Source organism: Anolis carolinensis, chromosome 2 (assembly GCF_035594765.1).
Source record: "Anolis carolinensis isolate JA03-04 chromosome 2, rAnoCar3.1.pri, whole genome shotgun sequence".
NCBI classification, from domain to species: domain Eukaryota; kingdom Metazoa; phylum Chordata; class Lepidosauria; order Squamata; family Dactyloidae; genus Anolis; species Anolis carolinensis.
This window is the reverse complement of record NC_085842.1, coordinates 215,851,520-215,873,458: the sequence shown is the minus strand read 5'-3', so window position 1 is coordinate 215,873,458 and position 21,939 is coordinate 215,851,520. Positions and strand designations below refer to the sequence as shown.

General features: G+C 41.0%; 2 protein-coding genes across 3 annotated transcripts in view; one reads left to right on the top strand and one right to left on the bottom strand.

Annotated features, from left to right (window-relative positions):
* tstd2 (thiosulfate sulfurtransferase like domain containing 2) overlaps nt 1–21,939 on the bottom strand; it is a 225,189-nt gene that overhangs the window by 114,350 nt on the left and 88,900 nt on the right. The gene's annotated exons all lie outside the window — the stretch shown is intronic.
* The window catches only part of tmod1 (tropomodulin 1), an 80,761-nt gene continuing 66,276 nt past the window's right edge, over nt 7,455–21,939 (top strand). Inside the window, exon 1 of one of the 2 annotated variants that reach the window (XM_016996939.2) lies at nt 7,455–7,679. The gene's annotated coding sequence lies outside the window, so the exon portion shown is untranslated. The remainder of the gene's footprint in view (nt 7,680–21,939) is intronic. The other variant, XM_003226551.4, reaches the window with a different exon arrangement.

The window sequence follows — 21,939 nt, the reverse complement described above, 5'->3', positions numbered from 1 at the left end:
TGCAAACTGTATTTGTTTACAAAGATGAGTAAATGGCCCCCAGTTTCTACCTTTAACAGTAAATGGTTCCTCAAGTATCCCCCCCCCCCGCGCTTTAGAAAAAAATGGAAGAGTCATTCCATGCCAAGTGATCTAAAAAAATGTAAAGTTCAAACCACCATGTTCTCCAAAACAACTTTTTGCTATTATTCTAGTTCCATCAGTGACATCATGTAGTTGGCAATATGGGGATGCTGGTTTCAATGTGATAACCAGTAATGGCTCATCCATCATGGACCAACGCAATACATTGTGCACACAAAATGCAATATGTCGTGCATCCCCATTGCCATAAGGGCTGATAGCCACGCCGTAACAGCCACTGGTGGGTATCTTTACTGCAAGTTCCCAAGCCTGTCTTCTTCTGTTACTTCATCGTTCTAAAAGCATCATTGATCTGCAATAGAATGATTTCAGGGAAACTGTATTGCCAGCCACATGATGTCACTGATGGAGCTGGAATAACAGCAAAAAGTTGTTCTGGAATCCAGCAAGTATTGCCTCTTAGCAGCCAATAAAGTGAACTAGCAGGACCAGGAGGATGCACAAAGCATAATGCATACATGCACAAAATATACTTTGACCTGCGTAAATGGATACTTAATGGTTGCAATGCAAAATAAAAACATCAGTCTTGTAGAGCAAAATTTTCTCTTTCAGATGATACTATTCACAAGCATATTGGAGGATCCCCCCCAGTGGCGCAGTGGATTAAACCCTTCTGCCTGCAGGACTGATGACTTGAAGGTTGGGTTGCTAACCTGAAGGTTGCCAGTTCGAATCCAACACAGGGAGAGTATGGATGGCTCCCTCTATCAGCTCCAGCTCCATGCGGGGACATGAGAGAAGCCTCCCACAAGGATGGTAAAAACATCTGGGTGTCCCCTGGGCAACGTCCTTGCAGATGGCCAATTCTCTCACACCAGAAGCGACATGCAGTTTCTCTAACACAAAAAAATAAGCATATGCAGATAGATTCTTTTTAAATAATTGGCTTTGAACTTTGGTAGATTTTACCATTTGCACCGACTGCCAAATTTGAAGAGATCCTGCAGGGAGGTTATAGATGCTAGATAGCTGCAAACCTGGCAGTATTATGTCCAGCACACGCATAATGCTTGCTCAAGTCTGTATCTTCATTTGCATTGAAATTGTTGCAGTCTGATTATTGGTCAAAATTTGTCGCAACACATTTTGATACACACTTTGAGTCAACTTGTTTGACTGGATTTTGCATCCATAATGTTAAAATTTATTCCATCAGAATCAGCAGGAAAAATACTACAGGATTTCAATTTACTAGCCATTCTTACACATTTAGATTCAATTTTATTAGACCCCCCAAAATGGCATTTTGTTAAATGTGTGCACACTGACTGACTACCCTTTAGATAAGGGGGTCTAAATCAGCAACTATATTGCAGTAAGAAACCTAACATTTTGCAAAATTTTGTTTAATACCTGACTGGTGCTACAGCTAAAATTTGAACAAAATTGGAGGCATAATGGTGGGAAGGTTGGCATAGAATGACCCATGTGTGAACGTGATGGGGAAGCAGAACACGAAACGGGACTGCATATAAGGGGCAATTTTCTACTCTGAAAAGGACGGTCACCAATGCTTTCCCCTCTCAATGTGATGAGGTGATAGTCATGAAGACAGAGACTAACTACTTCATCACATTTACAAAATTTCATTGAGTGCTACACTTAAAATGAAAACATTTTCCCCAATTTGTGGGAGGGGAAGTTGTGGGAGGAACCAAAAGTACCCTTGTTAGAGAAAGCATTACCTTTTGCTCACCAAGTTTTTACTTTGCAAGAACAATTCCTTTTTAAAAATGGCTTTCCCTCCCCCTTCCCCTTCCCTTCCCTGATATGTCTGTGCCTTGTATTGCATGGGAAAGCCGGAGAGAAGTATTATTATTATTATTATTATTATTATTATTATTATTATTATTATTATTATTATTATTATTATTATTATTATGCCATGTCTCCATGCTGTGCAGTCCTGGGAGTCATAGTTTCCCAAGATCCATACCTTTATCTGGGTGCATCTACACTGTGGAATGAATGCAGTTGGACCTTACTTTAAATGCTATCTCTCCATGAGATGGTCTTTGGAACTGCAGCTTCCCAAGGTCCATGAACCAGGAGCCCCCAGTGGCACAGCGGGTTAAACCACTTAGCTGCTGAACTTGCTGACCAAAAGGTCAGTGGTTCAAATCCAGGGAGCGGGGTGAAGTCTCACTATTAGCCCCAGCTTCTGCCAACCTAGCAGTTCGAAAGCATGCAAATGTGAGTAGATCAATAGGTACTGCTCCAGCTAGAAGGTAACAGCACTCCATGCAGTCATACCAGCCACGTGACCTAGGAGGTACCTACGGACAACGCTGGTTCTTCAGCTTAGAAATGGAGATGAGCACCAACACCCAGAGTCAGACACAACTGGACTTAATGTCAGCGGAAAACCTTTACCTTTACCTAAACGTTTTAATTTATGACCTAAAGGTTGACTTTTGAATCAAAGAAATCACTCCTTTGGTTCTCACATTATTTTATGGCTTTTGATAATACTCACCTGCTGTGAAATGAGACTAAGGGCTCCTTCCACTAAGCCATATCTCCCAGAATATCAAGGCAGAATAACCCACAATATCTGCTTTGAACTGGGTTATCTGAGTCCACACTGTCATATATCCCAGAATGTGACTTATCAGCCAGGAAGTCACAGAAAAATATCTTGTTGTGGTTACTTTCTCACTAGGGGCCCTTCCACACAGCCCTATATCCCAGAATACCAAGGTAGAAAATCCCACAATATCTGCTTTGAACTAGAATATATGGCAATGTGGAATCAGATAACTCAGTTTGAAGCAGGGATTGTGGGATTTTCTGCCTTGATATTCTGGGTTATAGTGCTGTGTGGAAGGGTCCCTAGATAACTTTAGCTATAATTTCCATATACCGATAAATGGTCCTTCATGAAGTGAGTGAGTTTTACCTTTCAACATTATTGCTCTCTGCAAGCATAGCAAAACATAATTTTAATGTTTGTTTTATATTGTTATATTATGTTACTGTTTATCTTTGCATGCAAAATAATGTTTGAATATACTGTATTGTTTTGGATTTTGAATTTTTCTGGATTTTGGAATACAGTACCTGTATTTGCATATGTGTCCATAATGAGATATTTTGGAAATGGGTTCCCAATCTGTATGTTTCACATGCAAATGTGAGTAGATCAATAGTTACTTCTCCGGCGGGAAGGTAACGGTGCTCCATGCAGTCATGCCAGCCATATGACCTTGGAGATGTCTACGGACAATGCCGGCTCTTCAGCTTAGAAAGGGAGATGAGCATCAACCTGGAGTCGGCATGACTAGATTTAATGTTTGTGAAAACCTTTACCTTCACCTATGAACCTTCTCTACATGCATCTACACCAGGTATGGGAAAACTTCAGCCCTCCAGGCGTTTTGAACTTCAACTCCCACAATTCCGAATTGTGGGAGTTGAAATCCAAAACACCTGGAGGGCTGAAGTTTGCCCATGCCTGATCTACACTGTGAAATGAAGGCAGCTGGACCGTACTTTAAATACCATAGTAAAGGTTTTTGGGAATTGGTCATAAGGGAAATAGAAAATATTATGAATATAAAAATTAGAAGGAATCCAGTGGAAGTATTAATTTAAAAAGAGGATGAGAAAGATAAGAGGGAAAAAATTTAATAGGCATGCTATTAACAGCATCTAGATTACTAATTGCAAAATATTGGAAAGGAGAAATGAAATTACAAATTAATGAATGGTATAAAGAAGTTTGGTGAATGGCACTGAATGACAAGCTAACATCAAATTTAAAAGTAAATAAGGGATTATGGAAAAGAAATGATTTTGAAAGTATTTGGAGAAAATTTCTAGAAAAATTATTGGAAAAAGAAGACGGGAATTTACCTCCAAATGAAGAATTGAACTTTTGGTGGGACTACAGAAGAAGAGATGGCTCTGGGGAAGGGGAGCACAAGGGTGAATGTAAATAAAAGAGGGGGAAATGTATAGAATCTATATATATAAAATGATAAAGTTGTTTGCGCAGTGACTATAACAACAAAACTAAACATCCCAGAAATACGAAATTTGGCAACACAATGCAAAAGGCTTGCCTCCAGGTTACAACAACACAACCACACCACAAAACCACAATCCAGACCCACAAAACTCACAACAACGCATCATGCGATAACAACACAACTAACCGCCCCAGAAATACAAAACTTGGCAACACAATGCAAAAGCCTTGCCTCCCAGTTGTAACAACACAACCACACCACAAAACCACACAGGACCCACAAAACTCACAACAACGCATTGTGACTATAACAACACAACTAAATGCCCCAGAAATACGAAACTTGGCAACACAACGCAAAAGCCTTCATTCCAGGTTGTAACAACACAACCACACCACAAAACCACAATCCGGACCCATAAAACTCACAACAACACATCGTGACTATAACAACACAACTAATTGCCCTAGAAATACGAAACTTGGCACACAACTAAACGCCCCAGAAATATAAAACTTGACAACACAACGCAAAAACCTTGCCTCCCAGTTGTAACAATACAACCACACCACAAAACCACAATCTGGACCCACAAAACTCACAACAATGCATCGTGACTATAACAACACAACTAAACGCCCCAGAAATACGAAACTTGGCACACAACTAAACGCCCCAGAAATACAAAACTTGACAACACAACAAAAAAGCCTTTTCTCCCGGTTGTAACAACACAACTACACCACAAAACCACAATCCGGACCCACAAAACTCGCAACAACGCTTCGTGACTATAACACAACTAAACGCCCCAGAAATACAAAATTTGACAAAACAACGCAAAAGCCTTGCCTCCCAGTTGTAAGAACACAACCACAACACAAAACCACAATCCGGACCCACAAAACTCACAACAACGCATCATGACTATAACAACACAACTAAACACCCCAGAAATACAAAACTTGGCAAAACAATGCAAAAGCCTTGCCTCCCAGTTGTAACAACACAACCACACCACAAAACCACACTGGACCCACAAAACTCACAACAACGCATCATGACTATAACAGCACAACTAAATGCCCCAGAAATACGAACCTTGGCAACACAACGCAAAAGCATTCCCTCCCGATTGTAACAACACAACCACACCACAAAACCACAATCCGGACCCACAAAACTCACAACAACGCATTGTGACTATAACAAATACAAAATTTGACAACACAACTCATCCACCTCCCCAATCCCTACATTCACACTTGGCCTCCAAAAAAACAATTACAATAATAACAATGACAACAACAACAACAACAATAAGAATCAACACCATCACAGGCAAAAAACAGCCAGGCACTGAGGCTGAGAGGCCAGTCAGTGCTACACTGGGCCTCCAAAAAACAATACAGTAGCATCTAACTTATCCAACCTTCATGACCACTACAACAACAATAATAATAAACACCTACACAGGCAAAACAAAAAAAGACTATTGTACCACAATAAAAATATAAACCGCCCTCAGCAGAATCAGACATTACAACTAACAACAAACCAAAGACAACAGGGATCTCAAGCAATTATCAATCAACACAAAAATTGAAGAAGGTAACAGACTTCAAATACTACTACTAATGTGAGTATAAAGAAGGGTGGAGGTCACAGCATAAATACAACCTAATGTAGACTGACCAACACCACCAGACTAAGCCACAGCAACGCGTGGCCGGGCACAGCTAGTATGTTTATATAATTGTAACTTATGTAACAGATGTCCAATCTGGGTTCAGAAAAGGCAGAGGAACGAGAGACCAAATTGCCAATATCCGCTGGATAATGGAGGAAGCCAGGGAGTTTCAGAAAAACATCTACTTCTGCTTTATTGGCTATTTTAAAGCCTTTGATTGTGTGGATCATAATAAACTATGGCATGTTCTTGGTGGTATGGGGATACCAAGTCACTTTGTCTGTCTCCTGAGAAATCTGTATAAAGACCAAGTAGCCACAGTAAGAACAGATCACGGAATAACAGACTGGTTCAAGATTGGGAAAGGAGTGAGGCAGGGCTGCATACTTTCACCCTCCCTATTCAACTTGTACGCAAAACACATCATGCGATGTGCGGGGCTTGTGGAATCCAAGGCCAGAGTTAAAATTGCTGGAAGAAACATTAACAACCTTAGGTATGCAGATGATACCACTCTGAAATCGAGGAGGAGCTGAGGAGCCTTATCACCAAGGTGAAAGGAGAAAGTGCAAAAGCTGGGTTGCAGGTAAACGTCAAGAAAACCAAGATCATGGCAACTACACCTATTGATAACTGGCAAATAGAGGGAGAAAACGTGGAGGCAGTGACAGACTTTATATTTCTAGGCATGAAGATCACTGCAGATGCAGACTGCAGCCAGGAAATCAGAAGACGTTTACTTCTTGGGAGGAGAGCAATGGCCAACCTTGACAAAATAGTGAAGAGCAGAGACATCACACTGGCAACGAAGGTCTGCATAGTGAAAGCAGTGGTATTCCCCATAGTAATCTATGGGTGCGAGAGCAGGACCATAAGGAAGGCTGAGCAAAGGAAGATAGATGCTTTTGAACTCTGGTGCTGGAGGAAAATCCTGAGTGCCTTGCATGGCAAGAAGATCCAACCAGTCCATCCTCCAGGAAATAATGCCTGGCTGCTCACTGGAGGGAAGGATATTAGAGGCAAAGCTGAAGTATTTTGGCCACATCATGAGGAGACAGGAAAGCTTGGAAAAGATCACAATTCTGGGGAAAATGGAAGGAAAAAGGAAGAGAGGCCGACCAAGGGCAAGATGGATGGACGGTATTCTTGAAGTGACTGGCATGAACTTGAAGGAACTGGGGGCGGTGATGGCCAACAGGGAACTCTGGTGTGGACTGGTCCATGAGGTCACGAAGAGTTGGAGATAACTAAAAGACTGAGCAGCAGCAGCAGAACTTTTTCTTAAATAATAAATAAATAAATAAATAAATAAATAATTTAAAAATACCATAGTAAAAGTGAGTGACACAGAAAGGTTTAACAGTGTGATGAAGGTAGGGGAATCATCCGTTTCATTTCAAAACTGAGTATGACTGAGCTCTACGCTGCCAAACACTTCCCTGTCTCAATGTGCTGCAGTGCATTAATCAGGAATCCCTGAGAGTCCTTCGTTGTCTCAAACTGTTGCCTGTTCTAAAGCCTGCCTGCTTTACAGAATGACGATGGGTACTTGAAAGAGATGTGGGGAGGAGGGCTGACTCAGCTGTGGCTGGGAAGAGCCACCTTCTCTCTGTGTGTGTGCGTCTCTCTCTCTCTCTCTCTTCCGTGGGCGTGGACTGCGAGCAGGGGGAGGGGGCCTCTTTCCTGTCCGCCGTCCACTCGGGCGGCCTTTCTGAGTGACACCCGTGAAAGGAGGGAGGGAAGGAGGGACGGGAAAAGGGGAGGGAGGCCCCCCGTTGGAGCCGCATCGCCCTTCGCTGTAACTTTGGAGCGCCTCTTCCCGGCCGCCCTTCAGTCGCTCCCCTTCACCTTCCCAGCCGCTGCGGAGACAGGTAGGGAAGCAATGAAGAGAGATGCTTTGGGCGGGAGAGGGGGGAAGGCTCAAGCCTTGTGCGTGTCCCTCTTTCGGAGTGGTTGTGTGTCCCCGCTCTTCCCGCCCTGCGCCTGAGGGACTCGAAGCCGCCGAAGCCATATCTGGCCACAGCGAAGGCAGCGCGCCTATTAATAGCCTGATCTCCTCTAAGCGGGGTTCCCTGTGGCCTGGCAAGCTGTTGCCCCCACTGGACACAGGAGGGAAGAAACGAAGCCTGGAGGCACACAGCCACTGGCAGGCCAAGCAGGAAGGCAGCCCAAACTTTCTGTTGCCTCAGAGACTCAGAAAAGGATGGATGGCTAGAGGAGGCTTTCTCACTTCAGCCACAAACATTATAGACATGGCCCCTTCTATGGTCTGAACTATTTTCTCACACAAGGTTTCCTAAACTTTTCCCACTCATGACCCCTTTCTGCTGATGCCAGATGTGTGTGTGTGTGTGTGTATCTATATACAGTAGAGCAGGGGTCCCCAAACTTTTTATACAGGGGGCCAGTTCATGGTCCCTCAGCCCGTTGGAGGGCCGTACTATAGTTTTTTTTTAAAAAAAAAAATTATGAACAAATTTCTATGCACACTGCACATACCTTATTTTGAAGTAAACAAACAAAACGGGAACAAAAACAGCCTCAATTTTCATCATCATAAAAATAATGAGGGTTGGAAGAGACCTCATGGGCCATTTAGTCCAGCCCCCTTCTGCCTTTGTGCACCAAAAGCACAAGCAAAGCACACCTGACAGATGGCCACCCAGCCTTAATGTTAATAAGGAGGAGGAGGAGGAGGAGGAGGAGGGTTGGAAGAGACGCCTTGGGCCATTTAGTCCAACCCCCTTCTGCCTTTGTGCACCAGAAGCACAAGCAAAGCATCCCTGACAGATGGCCACCCAGCCTCAACATTAATAATAATAATAATAATAATAATAATAATAATAATAATAATAATAAAAAATAGGGTTGGAAGAGACCCCTTGTGCCATTTAGTCCAACCCCTTTCTGCCTTTGTGCACCAAAAGCACAAGCAAAGCACCTCTTAATAATTAACGCCTTTCCCTCCTCCCTTGTGCCGCTTCTGCCTTCCTCAGCGGAGGAGGGAGCCACTGCCACGGGGGCCGGATAAATGGCTTTGATGGGCCACATGTGGCCCCCGGGCCTTAGTTTGGGGACCCCTGCAGTAGAGTCTCACTTATCCAAGCTAAACGGGCCGGCAGAAGCTTGGATAAGCGAATATCTTGGATAATAAGGAGGGATTAAGGAAAAGCCTATTAACCATCAAATTAGGTTATGATTTTACAAATTAAGCACCAAAACATCATGTTATACAACAAATTTGACAGAAAAGGCAGTTCAATACTCAGTAATGTTATGTTGTAATTACTGTATTTATGAATTTAGCACCAAAATATCACAATATATTGAAAACATTGACTACAAAAATGGCTTGGATAATCCAGAACCTTGGATAAGCGAGGCTTGGATAAGTGAGACTCTCCAAGGTTCTGGATTATCCAAGGCATTTTTGTAGTCAATGTTTTCAATATATCATGATATTTTGGTGCTAAATATATATATATATATATATATGAACCCCAGTGGCGAAGTGTGTTAAAGCACTGAGCTGCTGAACTTGCAGACCAAAAGCTCCCAGGTTCAAATCCGAGTGAGCGCCCACTGTTGCTCCAGCTTCCTGCCAACCTTGCAGTTCGAAAACATGCCAATGTGAGTAGATCAATAGGTACCGCTCCGGCAGGAAGGTAACGGTGCTCCATGCAGGCATGCCGGCCACATGACCTTGGAGTTGTCTATGGACAATGCCGGCTCTTCGGCCTAGAAATGGAGATGAGCACCAACCCCCAGAGTCGGACACGACTAGACTTAATGTCAGGGGAAAACCTTTACCTATACCTTAAACTGTAAAGATTGAACTTTACATTGGCCCTTGTACCAAGTTTGGAAACTCCCAACTGGTTCAAAATACAGCATCCAGATTGGTTATAGCAGTGTTTCTCAACCTGGGGGTCGGGACCCCTGGGGGGATGCAAGGTGGCATCAGAGGGGTCACCAAAAACCATCAGAAAACACATTAACATTTGGGCACATTGAGTATTCATGCCAAGTTTGGTCCAAATTCATCATTGTTTGAGCTCTCTGGATGTAGGTGAACTACAACTCCAATACCCAAGGTCAATGTCCACCAAACCTTTCCAGTATTATCTGTTGGTCGTGGGAGTTATGTGTGCCAAGTTTGGTTCAATTGCATTGTTGGTGGAGTTCAGAATGCTCTTTGATTGTTGGTGAACTATAAATCCCAGCAACTACAACTCCCAAATGACAAAATCAATCCCCCCCCCAACCCCACCAGTATTCAAATTTGCCATATCGGGTAGTTGTGCCAAATTTGATCCAGTGAATGAAAATACATGCTGCATATCAAATATTTACATTTAGATTCATAACAGTAGCAAAATTACAGTTATGAAGTAGCAATGAAAATAATTTTATGGTTGGGGTTCACCACAACATGAGGAACTGTATCAAGGGGTCACGGCATTAGGAAGGTTGAGAACCACTGGGTTACAGGAACATCTCAGATGTTTCACCTATCCTAAAGTCACTCCACTGGCTGCCAATTAGTTTCCAGGCAAAGTACAGGGTGATGCGTTGTCGATTGCTGTGAGTTTTCCAGACTGTATGGCCATGTTCCTGAAGCATTATCTCCTGACGTTTCGCCCACATCTATGGCAGGCATCCTCAGAGGTTGTGAGGTGTCTTGTAAACTAGGCAAGTGGGGTTTATATATCTGTGGAATGTCCAGGGTGGGAGAAAGAACTCTTGTCTGCTTGAAGCAAGTATCAATGTTGCAATTGGTCACCTTGATTAGCATTGAATGGCCTTGCAGTTTCAAAGCCTGGCTGTTTCCTGCCTGGGGGGAATCCTTTGTTGGGAGGTGATTAGCTGATCCTGATTGTTTCCTGTCTGGAATTCCTCTGTTTTCTGAGTGTTGTTCATTATTTACTGTCCTGATATTAGAGTTTTTTAAATACTGGTAGCCAGATTTTGTTTCTTTTCATAGTTTCCTCCTTTCTGTTGAAATTGTCCACATGCTTGTGGATTACAGTGGCTTCTCTATGTAGTCTGACATGGTGGTTGTTAGAGTGGTTCAACTTTTCTGTACAAGGTGATGGTTTTAACTTTTAAAGCCCTACCTGGTTTGGGTCCAGGTTACCCAAAGGATTGCCTTCTACCATACAATCCACTTTGTACACTTCGGTCTTCTGGAGGGTGTCTGCTCCAACTAGCCAGATCCTGACTGGCAGTCATTACTCAGAGGATCTTTTTATCGGCCACCCCAAGGCTGTGGAACAACCTGCTGGTAGAGCTCCGACAACTAAATCAGCTGTCGGAATTTAAGACGCAAGTGAAGATCTGTCACTTCCGGCAGGCTTACCCAGGCAGTCTTTAAACAGAAACATGAATTTTAATGCATGTCCTTTGTTTAATCTCTCTAATAATAATAATAATAATAATAATAATAATAATAATAATAATAATAATAAATATCAATATACATTGACAAAATTACGATCTGCCAACTGCAAAAGACCACCCTACTGGGATCTGCACGCATCATCCGAAAATACATCACACAGTCCTAAACACTTGGCAAGTGTTCGACTTGTGATTTTGTGATACAAAATCCAGCATATCTATCATGTTTGCTATGTCATAATAAAATAATAATAATAATAACAACAATAACAATAACAACAACAACAACAACAACAACAACTTCATTTGTATCCCGCCACCATCTCTTAAAAGGGACTCGGGATGGCTTACAACACAAATAGTACCATAAAAGCACATAAAAATACAGGTAAATTACATCAACATATTAAAAAATAGCAATATCAATTAACATAAAACAACACAAAGTATAAAAAGCCTGAACTTAAATAAAATACTCAATAAAACTCAGCGATAGCTACTATTAAAATGGGCAGTATAACATGCCAGCCACAGCCAAAATTCAAGTAACATTAAAGTGCTCTATGCATATCTCTATGCATTTCATAGAGATACGTTTTGATATATAAGTTTTATGGAGGTATGTTTTACGGTGTGTATTTGTAGCGTTTTTGCTGTGCTTATGTATTTTAATTGTTTTGTAACCTGCCTCGAGCCATGAGGAGAGACAGGTAAGAAATAAAATTATTATTATTATTATTATTATTAAATGCTCTATCCTGTTCCTAACAGATTTGGGTAAACAGGTGGCATTCAGAAACCTTTCACCGTTGCAAAATTTTTCGTGATCTCAACATTAAACAAAGGGTCAGGACCCTAAGTTTAAAAAGCAGCACTCTCATGTGTCGCTTAGGCTTTTTTCACTGTTCAGGCACTTCAGGGAGACTTTTCTGCCTCATCACACTAGAGCAGGGGTCCCCAAACTAAGACCCGCGAGCCGGATGCGGCCCTCCAAGGTCATTTACCTGGCCCCCGCCCACATTTATAATATAATATTTTTATATCCATTTTAATAATATAATATATTGTATATACATATGATATTGATAATAATATTATCATTTTATACAATATAATACGAATAATAATACCATATAATATTAATTATATGTTATATATTACATATAATATTACAGTATAGTGGTATAGTTTAATACAGTAATATATAATGCTAATATTGTGCTATGCTAATAATATAATATACTGTATGTACATACAGCTGTTCTGAGTTCCCTTCGGGGTGAGAAGGGTGGGATATAAATGTAGTAAATAAATGTAGTAAATGAATAAATAAATAATTTTGGACCTCAGCTCGCCCAAAGTCTGAAATGACTTGAAGACACACAACAACAACAATCCTAATTAACCTGACTATCTCATTGGCCAGAAGCAGGCCCACACTTCCTATTGAAATCCTGATAGGTTTTTGTTGGCTAAAATTATTTTCATTTTTAAATATTGTATTGTTCTTTCATTGTTATTGTTGTTGTTTTGCACTACAAATAATATATGTGCAGTGTGCATAGGAATTTGTTTTTATTTTTCCCCAAATGATAATTCGGCCCCTCAACAGTCTGAAGGATTGTCGACCGGCCCGGCCCTCTGCTTTAAAAGTTTGAGGACCCCTGCACTAGAGCATGGATCTCCTGCGTACTGCCACCTGCAGAATTCTAGGGGTTGTAGTTTAGTGAGGTCCAGGACCTGTCTGGCTGAGAAGTTTAAAGGCCCCTCCCCAAACTATGAGCCTCAGAATTCTCCAGGAGGCAGCAACCGAGTTTTAAGTGGATCCATCTGTGCTCTAGTGTAAAGAGGTCCTTTTTCCTCCGCTCCTTTTCCCCATGCCAGTATGTGGTCAGGACAGCAGCTCCCATCATCCCTCACCACTGACTGTGCTGGCTGAGGCTGATGGAAGTGCCAGTCAAACAACATACAGTGTAGCAAAGGCTACCAGTTGCCCACCTCCTAACCTGATTCAGAATAGTGCTGTATGTGTGAGAGTTTATCTCATATCCAGACAAGGTGCTAGCTAATAATAATGTTTATGTCTAACAGTTTGCAAATAGTTTTCCTTTTTGTAGTGTACAGCTGAAGCATTTTCTGCAGAGATGTGTGTAAATGGGAAGCATTCCGAAACTTTTTACTGTTGCCAGATTTTTCGTGAACCAAACACTGAGCTAAGGGGATCCCATTTGGGGCCAGGACCCAGAGTTTGCAAATAAACAAGGCATTTTTGGTGTGCTGCTAATTTTTTGAATCACCCTTAGTATAAGTTCCCAGCAGTCTTAACTCTTCCTTGGCTTATATGTGGGTCAAAATCTGCACAGCGTAAGGTGAGGAGGCATATCCTTCTGTGATCTTGCAAGGAATCTGGGGCACACCTTTTGCAATTTATGTTGCTACGAAATATCACACTGATCACTGGTTCGGGCAGTGGATGAGAGATTTATCCTGTGCATGTTTTGATTTGGTCTGGTATCAATAACTTATTAATACTAACAAAACTATCCACCTGCCTTTCTCTTTCGTGTGGAGGGGCTGCATTGTACTGAGTCGAATAATTCTGGCTGACGCCTTTCAACGTCACACAGCAATTGTTGTTTTGGGATTCAGACAATTTTTTTCTAGTCCTACCTAGAGATCCCAGGTGGCCTTGACTCCAAGTTCTAAGGAGACCTAATCTTGCTTTCAAAATTGGACAAAATTTCGGTGTGTACAGGGCGATGGCATGGTGAGAAAAATAAAGTTTGACCTAGGATGAAAACCAGTGTTAGTCTTCACCCAGAAAAGAGATAACACCCAATGCTCTTTCTGCCATAATTGAGAACAGCTTATTCTCTTTACTTTTCTCTTTTACATAATCACTGAAGTGAGTCATAAAGTGTGGCTTGTGGGTGGGTTGCCATGCTGCAAGAAGGAATATATTATGTAGGGATAAAAGAAAAGTTGCCAGTTTGCTTAAATGTATTTAAAGCAGGTGTAGGACTTGTCTCCTGATTCTTAGCAAAAATTGGAAGTCATCTAAACCTGGGCTTCTTCAGCTTTTTTCCAGTCACAACCACTTTCTGCTCAAAAAATACTTACGTGACCCCAGATATATAGGTTTATAAAATAGATATAAAATCAAGCATTGACTGATAATGAATCAGATAATAAATGCACGGCTTGCTAAACAGAATGGTTTTCCTTTTGTGGAGTACAGCTGAAACATTTTAAGGAGTCCACTGAGGCCCCTTCCACACAGCTGAATAAAATCCCACATTATCTGCTTTGAACTGGCAGTGTGGACTCAGATAACCCAGTTCAAAGCAGATATTGTGGGATTTTCTGCCTTGATATTCTGGGATATAGGGCTGTGTGGAAGGGCTCTGAGTCTCCTGTATGTTGTTACTAACAGATTTGTGTAAATGGGTGGTGTTTTTTGTGACCTGAACACTGAGCCAAGGAGACCCCATTTGGGGTCAGGACACATAGTTTCAGAAGCAGTGATCTAAATTGCCACCGCCCTCTTATTTTCAAATCTCATTATCCAATAGCTCAATGGGAAATTACTGAAGCTTTACTTTTACTTTCTCCATCTCTGACTCTGAAAAGAATTTCCCACCCCCTTCTTCTGAAAAAAAAAAAAAGAATCCTATACACGAGTGCAGGCAACACAAAAACTGATTGAACAGATGTGAAAGAAGGTGGAAACATTCTCTTTAAATACACACAGGGTGAGTTTGTAGCCTTCCAATTGATGTTAAATGACAACTTCCACTATCCCTGGTTTATGGCCATATAGCTAACGTCTGATAGTAGTTCAGAAAAAGCAAGGACCACATAAAGCAACTGGGGCTAACAACGACCAAAAGGAAGTCTAACTAGCTCTTATTTCTTTTATTGTTGTTGTGAGCCTTCGGGCCTTTCCACATAGCCATATAATCCAGAATATCAAGGCAGAAAATGTGGGATTTTATTCAGCTGTATGGAAGGGGCCTATGAGTTACTTCTAACTACGAGTTACTTCTATCTCAAAAAGGCCCCTTCGACACTGCCATATAAATCCACATTATCTGCTTTGAATTATGTGAATCTACACTGCCAAATAATCCAGTTCAAAGCAGATAATTTATATCGTAGTGTAGAAGGGACCTTTTTGAGACCCTGGGGTAAACAAGGTTTTCTTTGTATGATTGGCCTTTCTCCAAGCTTAACAGGGTGTTACTTTCCCAAAATAATCTATTTTCTATTCATTATTCATGAAGCAATAAAACAAATAAATGCACTTCTAAGCAATATGACATACAGTATTTAAGTATGCAAGTCAGTTTCCTAGCATACATCAAATCAACGTAATGCAAGGCCAGTAAAAAGGTAGATATCTACCTACAGAAAATATTCCAGGCCATAAATGAGAACAGGATAGTTCTCAGGGGTCTTGAACTGGAGATGGTGAAACCATATTTCATTTACTCTTGGACTGGAGATGGTGAAACCATTTTTCATTTAAGCTTGGACTGATGATGGTGAAACCATTCTTCATCTACTCTTGGAAAGAGTAGAAGGAGAAAAGCACTGAACCTGGGGGAAAGACAGGTACCACACCTGGTGCAAAAAAGGTTACATTTTAATCTGTTGTACAGCTGAATAGAAGGAGTTTCACAGCCATTGTTGCTGTTCTGACATCCATTGATGAGAAGAGGGATTCCTTTCCCCTTACATCTGTTTAATGGTATAGGTTGCAGACAAACTTTGTACCCAACCATGCCTCAAAATGTGATAACAGTGAGAGCAGGGAGTGATCCCAATGATGGCAGCTAAAATGGATCACTGAGATTACAGCAAGGTGTTTACAGATTACTAAATTTTTTAAGGAGCTTCTGGTGGTGCAGTGAGTTAAACCACTGAGCTGCTGAACTTGCTGACCAATAGGTCAGCGGTTCGAATATGGGGAGCAGGGTGAGCTCCCACTGTTAGCCCCAGCTTCTGCCAAACTAGCTGTTCGAAAAATGCAAACATGAGTAGATCAATAGGTACCGCTCCAGCTGGAAGGTAACAGCACTCCATGTTGTCATGCCAGCCACGTGACCTAGGAGGCACCTACAGACAACGCCGGCTCTTCAGCTTAGAAATGGAGATGAGAACCAACATCCAGAGTCAGGCACAACCGGACTTAATGTCAGCAGAAAACCTTTAGCATTACTTAAACTTTTAAATTTATGACCTAAAGGTTGACTTTTGAATAAAAGAAATCACTCCTTTGGCTCTCACATTATTTTATGGCTTTTGATAATACTCACCTGACTGTCTGTGAAATGAGACTGAGGGCCCCTTCCACTAAGCCATATAGCCCAGAATATCAAGGCAGAATAACCCACAATATCTGCTTTGAACTGGGTTATCTGAGCCCACACTGTCATATATCCCAGTTCAAATGTGGGATTTTATTTAGCTATTTGGAAAGGGTCTAATAGTGATCTTCCTTTTACATAGTTTGTAACTAAGGATTATGCTGGCAGCTCCTCAGAGTCAGCAAGGTGCTGTTATTTCTCATAACTCTCATTAGGTATCAGATGGAAAGGAGAGAGTTTATTATTAATATCATTAGTTCTCTAAACAATCGAACTCCTAGCAGGAACATGTGTGTTGTAATGTAAGGCTAAGAATGTGACTTATCAGCCAGGAAGTCACAGAAAAATATCTTGTTGTGGTTACTTTCTCACTAGGGTCCCTTCGTGTGGAAGCCCTATATCCCAGAATACCAAGGTAGAAAATCCCACAATATCTACTTTGAACTAGAATATATGGCAATGTGGACTCAAATAACTCAGTTCAAAGCAGGGATTGTGGGATTTTCTGCCTTGATATTCTGGGTTATATGGCTGTATGGAAGGGACCCTAGATAACTTTAGCTATAATTTCTATATTCCGGTAAATGGTCCTTCATGAAGTGAGTGAGTTTTACTTTTCAACATTATTGCTCTCTGCAAGCATAGCAAAACACAATTTTAATGTTTGTTTTATATTGTTATATTATGTTACTGTTTATCTTTGCACGCAAAATAATGTTTAAACATACTGTATTGATTTTTTGGAAATACAGGTTGGATCAAAAGTGTTTTGAATTTTGAATTTTTCTGGATTTTGGAATACAGTACCTGTATTTGCATATGTGTCCATAATGAGATATTTTGGACATGAGACCCAAATCTGTATGTCTCATATATACTTTTAACATGGAGCCTGATGATAATTTTAAGCAAAATGCTATGAACAGATTTATGCATAAGACAATATTTGTATATGTTGACCATCAGAAAACAAAGGTGTCATCTAAGCCAACCACGTGGACAATTTGGGATTTTGGAGTATTTCTGATGTCAAAATTCTGGATAAGGGATGCTTTTTTGGAAATACTCCTTTCTCTTCCACACAGCTGAATAAAATGCCACATTTTCTGCTTTGAACTGGAGCAGTACCTATTGTGGACTCAGACATCCCAGTTCAAAGCAAATATTGTGCGATTTTCTGCCTTGATATTCTGGGTTATATGGCTGTGTGGAAGGGCCCTCCCTCTTCCCACATTCAGAAGTAGTACTTAATGTCTGTGGCAGCCTGTTTTTTGGGGGGTTTTTTGTTGTTTTTTTGCTCCAGTATTAAAAGTGACCGTTTTCTATGGATGTATTCAATGGGCTAAGTTTTTCTCCAGCATCCTCTAGTTGCTACTCACTAATGTAAATGTAATAGCTTGAAAGATAAACAGCTTGGAAACAGCCTTCATATAGTTCAACCTTGTTTATTTGCATGATGTCAGCTTGTCATATAGTTTATCATGGTTAGATATTTAAAGTGAACAATTTTGTTCATAATCCTCATGCAACAACACACAATTTGGGCCCTTTCACACAGCCATTTAACTCAGAATATCAAGGCAGAAAATCCCACAATATCTGCTTTGAACTGGGTCATTTGAGTCCACACTGCCATATATTCCAGTTCAAAGCAGATAATGTGAGATTTTATTCAACTGTGTAGAAGGGGCCTTGAAATGTAACCTATTCAGATATGAAATAGGCTAAGTTTGACTTTTGTCTGTTTTTCTTTTTTAAATACATAATTAATATAATTTTCATAAATTCAAGGCCATGGGTAGAAATCACACAGCCCTCCAGCTTTTTTGAGCTTGCAAATCCTGGCAGTCTGCTGACCAGTATAGATAATGGTGAAGAATGCCAGGTTGTAGAGTTCAACAGCAGTAAAGAGGGTAGCATCATGTGTTTTTTTTTCCATTATGGCATTTGATTGCTGACATTTAAATGTATCAGTGTCTAGAGCATGTCAAATATCTTATTTTAGAGATCACGACTACTCAGAGAAAACCGGTAGTACTGTCTTAATATTGCAGGTGAGGTGCTGAGACTGAAAGACAATACTTCACCGAAGATCACTAAATGCAGGGTAAATAGCAGGGCCCCTGATGGCGCAGTGTGTTAAAGCACTGAGCTGCTGAACTTGCGGACCAAAAGGTCCCAGGTTCAAATCCGGGGAGCAGAATGAGCGCCCGCTGTTAGCCCCAGCTTCTGCCAACTTAGCAGTTCTAAAACATGCAAATGTGAGTAGATCAATAGGTACAGCTCCGGCGGGAAGGTAATGGCGCTCCATGCAGTCATGCCAGCCACATGAACTTGGACAACGGTGGCTCTTTGGTTTAGAAATGGAGATGAGCACCAACCCCCAGAGTCGGACATGACTGGACTTAATGTCAGGAGAAACCTTTACCTTTACCTAAATAACATTTGGCCAGAAGTTTTGACCAAGACTTCCAAAATCCTTGACCATTGGTTATAATGACTGCAGCATCTGGGAGCTGAAGTTCAAGACATCTGGAAGACCTAAAATTCCCCAATCCTGATTTAGAGAGTTCATGTCAGAAGGTTAGATTAATTGTATAAATTGTTTGGGGATTACTGCTCTGCAGCCATCATTTATCAAGGGTACTAAATTAGGGAAAGACATGTGGAAAGTTGGTGTGGCCTATTTCACGCTTGAGATGAAAGACATAAGTTGACCTCCTCTCTCTTGCACATGATCCATGGCTGCCTTCTAGCAGTTGTTCAGAGTAAAAAACAAGACACCCCATAGGATAGGGCTTGAAACATATGGCTCTGCAAACACTGTTGGACTCCAAAGCACACATGTTATAATTTAGTGATTAAGAGGGATGGGTTTTGTAGTACAACCAAATATCAAGAGCTAGACATTCTCCATGCCTGCTTGGTGATAACAACAGACAAACCTCCCAGAGCACTGGTGTCAAAATCTTTGGTCCTCCAACTCCCAGAAGACCTGACCAGTTTGTCAGGAATTCTGGGAATGCAAGCCCAAAACACCAAGAGGGCCACAGACTGGACACCACTACTACATTGTCATATAATACAATTTCTGAATCCAGATGTTCTGCTTTGAACTGGATAATAAGGCATCGTATAATCCAGTTCAAAGCAGATAATCTGGATTCAGAAACTAGGGGCCCTTCCACACTGCCCCTTTATCCCAGGATCTGATCCCAGATTATCTGTTTATCCCTGGTTATCTGGCAGTGGGGACTCGTATATTCCAGTTTAAAGCTGATAATCTGGTATCAGATCCTGGAATAAAGGACAGTGTGGAAGGGCCCTAGATTATATGGCAGTGTAGATCCAGCCCTACAGTGTTCTGAAAGACACCAGTTTTCTACATTGGCAGCATTTGAGAACAATTGTAAACCAACCAAAGAATGGTGAAGGTCTCATTTGAAGTTATCACCCATTACCATCATGGCCTTTTGCATGTTTCTACTAATTAAAAAGCTTTTACCTCATCCTTGCCCTTCACCTATCAATAAATACTTCCATAATTGAGGATGAACACTTCACACTGTGGTTCATTCTTCATGAATGCATCCATTATGGTAGATTTCATTAACAAGGGGAGGCCATTGTGGAGCTTGCCTGACACTACTATAGAAGCCGACTTCCTCCTTTGGTATGGAGATGGATGGGTTAGATACAATGGATTTCAATTTTTGATGCAAACTGTGTCAATATGGTCTCCAGAAAAATTTGTCTCCTAGGGAAAATATTTCATTTCACCCCATAGCAAGCCTGAACTGACTGTTACTGGTGCTTAAGTTTGAGATAAGTAACCTTGGCTTGGATTTGTAGCTTTTGTACTGATCTGGCTGGACTCTGCTTCTGGCTTTGGCAGAGTTTATAAGTACAATATTGCTGAAAGGTGACAAAATAAGTTAACTAGAAATGAATAAAATAAATAATGAGGTTTTTGATCTTTTGTTGTATTCTTTTATAGTCCTTGGAAATACTATTTATTTATCATGTTAGAAGCTAATTGAGGATACAGTTATAATATATTTTAAAAGACAAAGTTAAAAACTTGGCATTATACTAGATTTCCTTTGACCAGAAGCTGGCCACTTGGAGTGCCTCTGGTGTCAGTGTGAGAAGGTCCTCCATTGTGCATATGGCCGGGCTCAGATTGCATTGTACAGTAGAGTCTCACTTATCCAAGCCTCGCTTATCCAAGTTTCTGGATTATCCAAGCCATTTTTGTAGTCTATGTTTTCAATATATTGTGATATTTTGGTGCTAAATTCATAAATACAGTAATTACAACATAACATTACTGTGTATTGAACTACTTTTTCTGTCCAATTTGTTGTATAACATGATGTTTTGGTGCTTAATTTGTAAAATCATAACCTAATTTGATGTTTAATAGGCTTTTCCTTAATCCCTTCTTATTATCCAAGATATTCGCTTATCCAAGCTTCTGCTGGCCCGTTTAGCTTGGATAAGTGAGACTCTACTGTAGTAAGTACAGCAAGTATCTCTGTGGATCTTAGGAAGCTGTTTCTTGATTTAAGGCATTGGCATGCTGGCTGATATCCGTACAGAGGATGCACCAGAGATGTCAATGCCTTGGTCCTTTCATTACAGGCGGCTTACTTCCCGATGGGTGTCAGGACAATATCATTATTCCAGCAGTGTTGGGCTTAGACATCCTGTGATAATGCAGCATGTCTCATTAAGGGCCACAACCACTGTTTTAACATGGTGAGATGTATTCCACACTGGGCATACATATTCAGCAGCTGAGTAGCAAAGCGCAAGGACATATGTCTTTACTTTGTCTGGTTGTGAGTCCCAGGTTGTGCCAGTCAGGTTTCATATGATATTATTTCTAACACCCATTTTTTTTTTTTTGCTTGATATCTGCAATGCTCCAGTGGGATTCCTTCCCAGGTAATCCTCAGAGCTTGAAATGCTTGTCTGTTCTTAAGATGAAAAGCACACGTCTGCATTTTAGATGGATTAAGAATCAGCTGGTTTTCTCTGTAATAGGCAGTAAGAGCACCTAAAGCTTCAGAGAGCTTCTGTTCAACCATTTTAAAGCTCCCTGATTGAGCAGCGATGGCACAATCGTCAGCATAGATAAAACTCTCGGTCTCTTCTGGCAGTGGCTGGTCATTTGTGTAAATGTTGAACACTGATGGAGCAAGCTCGCTTCCCTGAGGCAGGCTGTTTTGCTATGTGATCAATATCAAACTTTTTAAAAAAAGAGTTTAGTAAATGTTTGCAAAATATTCTATCGTTTACGAGATGTGGATTCTATGAAGGGCATTAAAAGGGAGAGAATAGGGGGTATATTTTAATA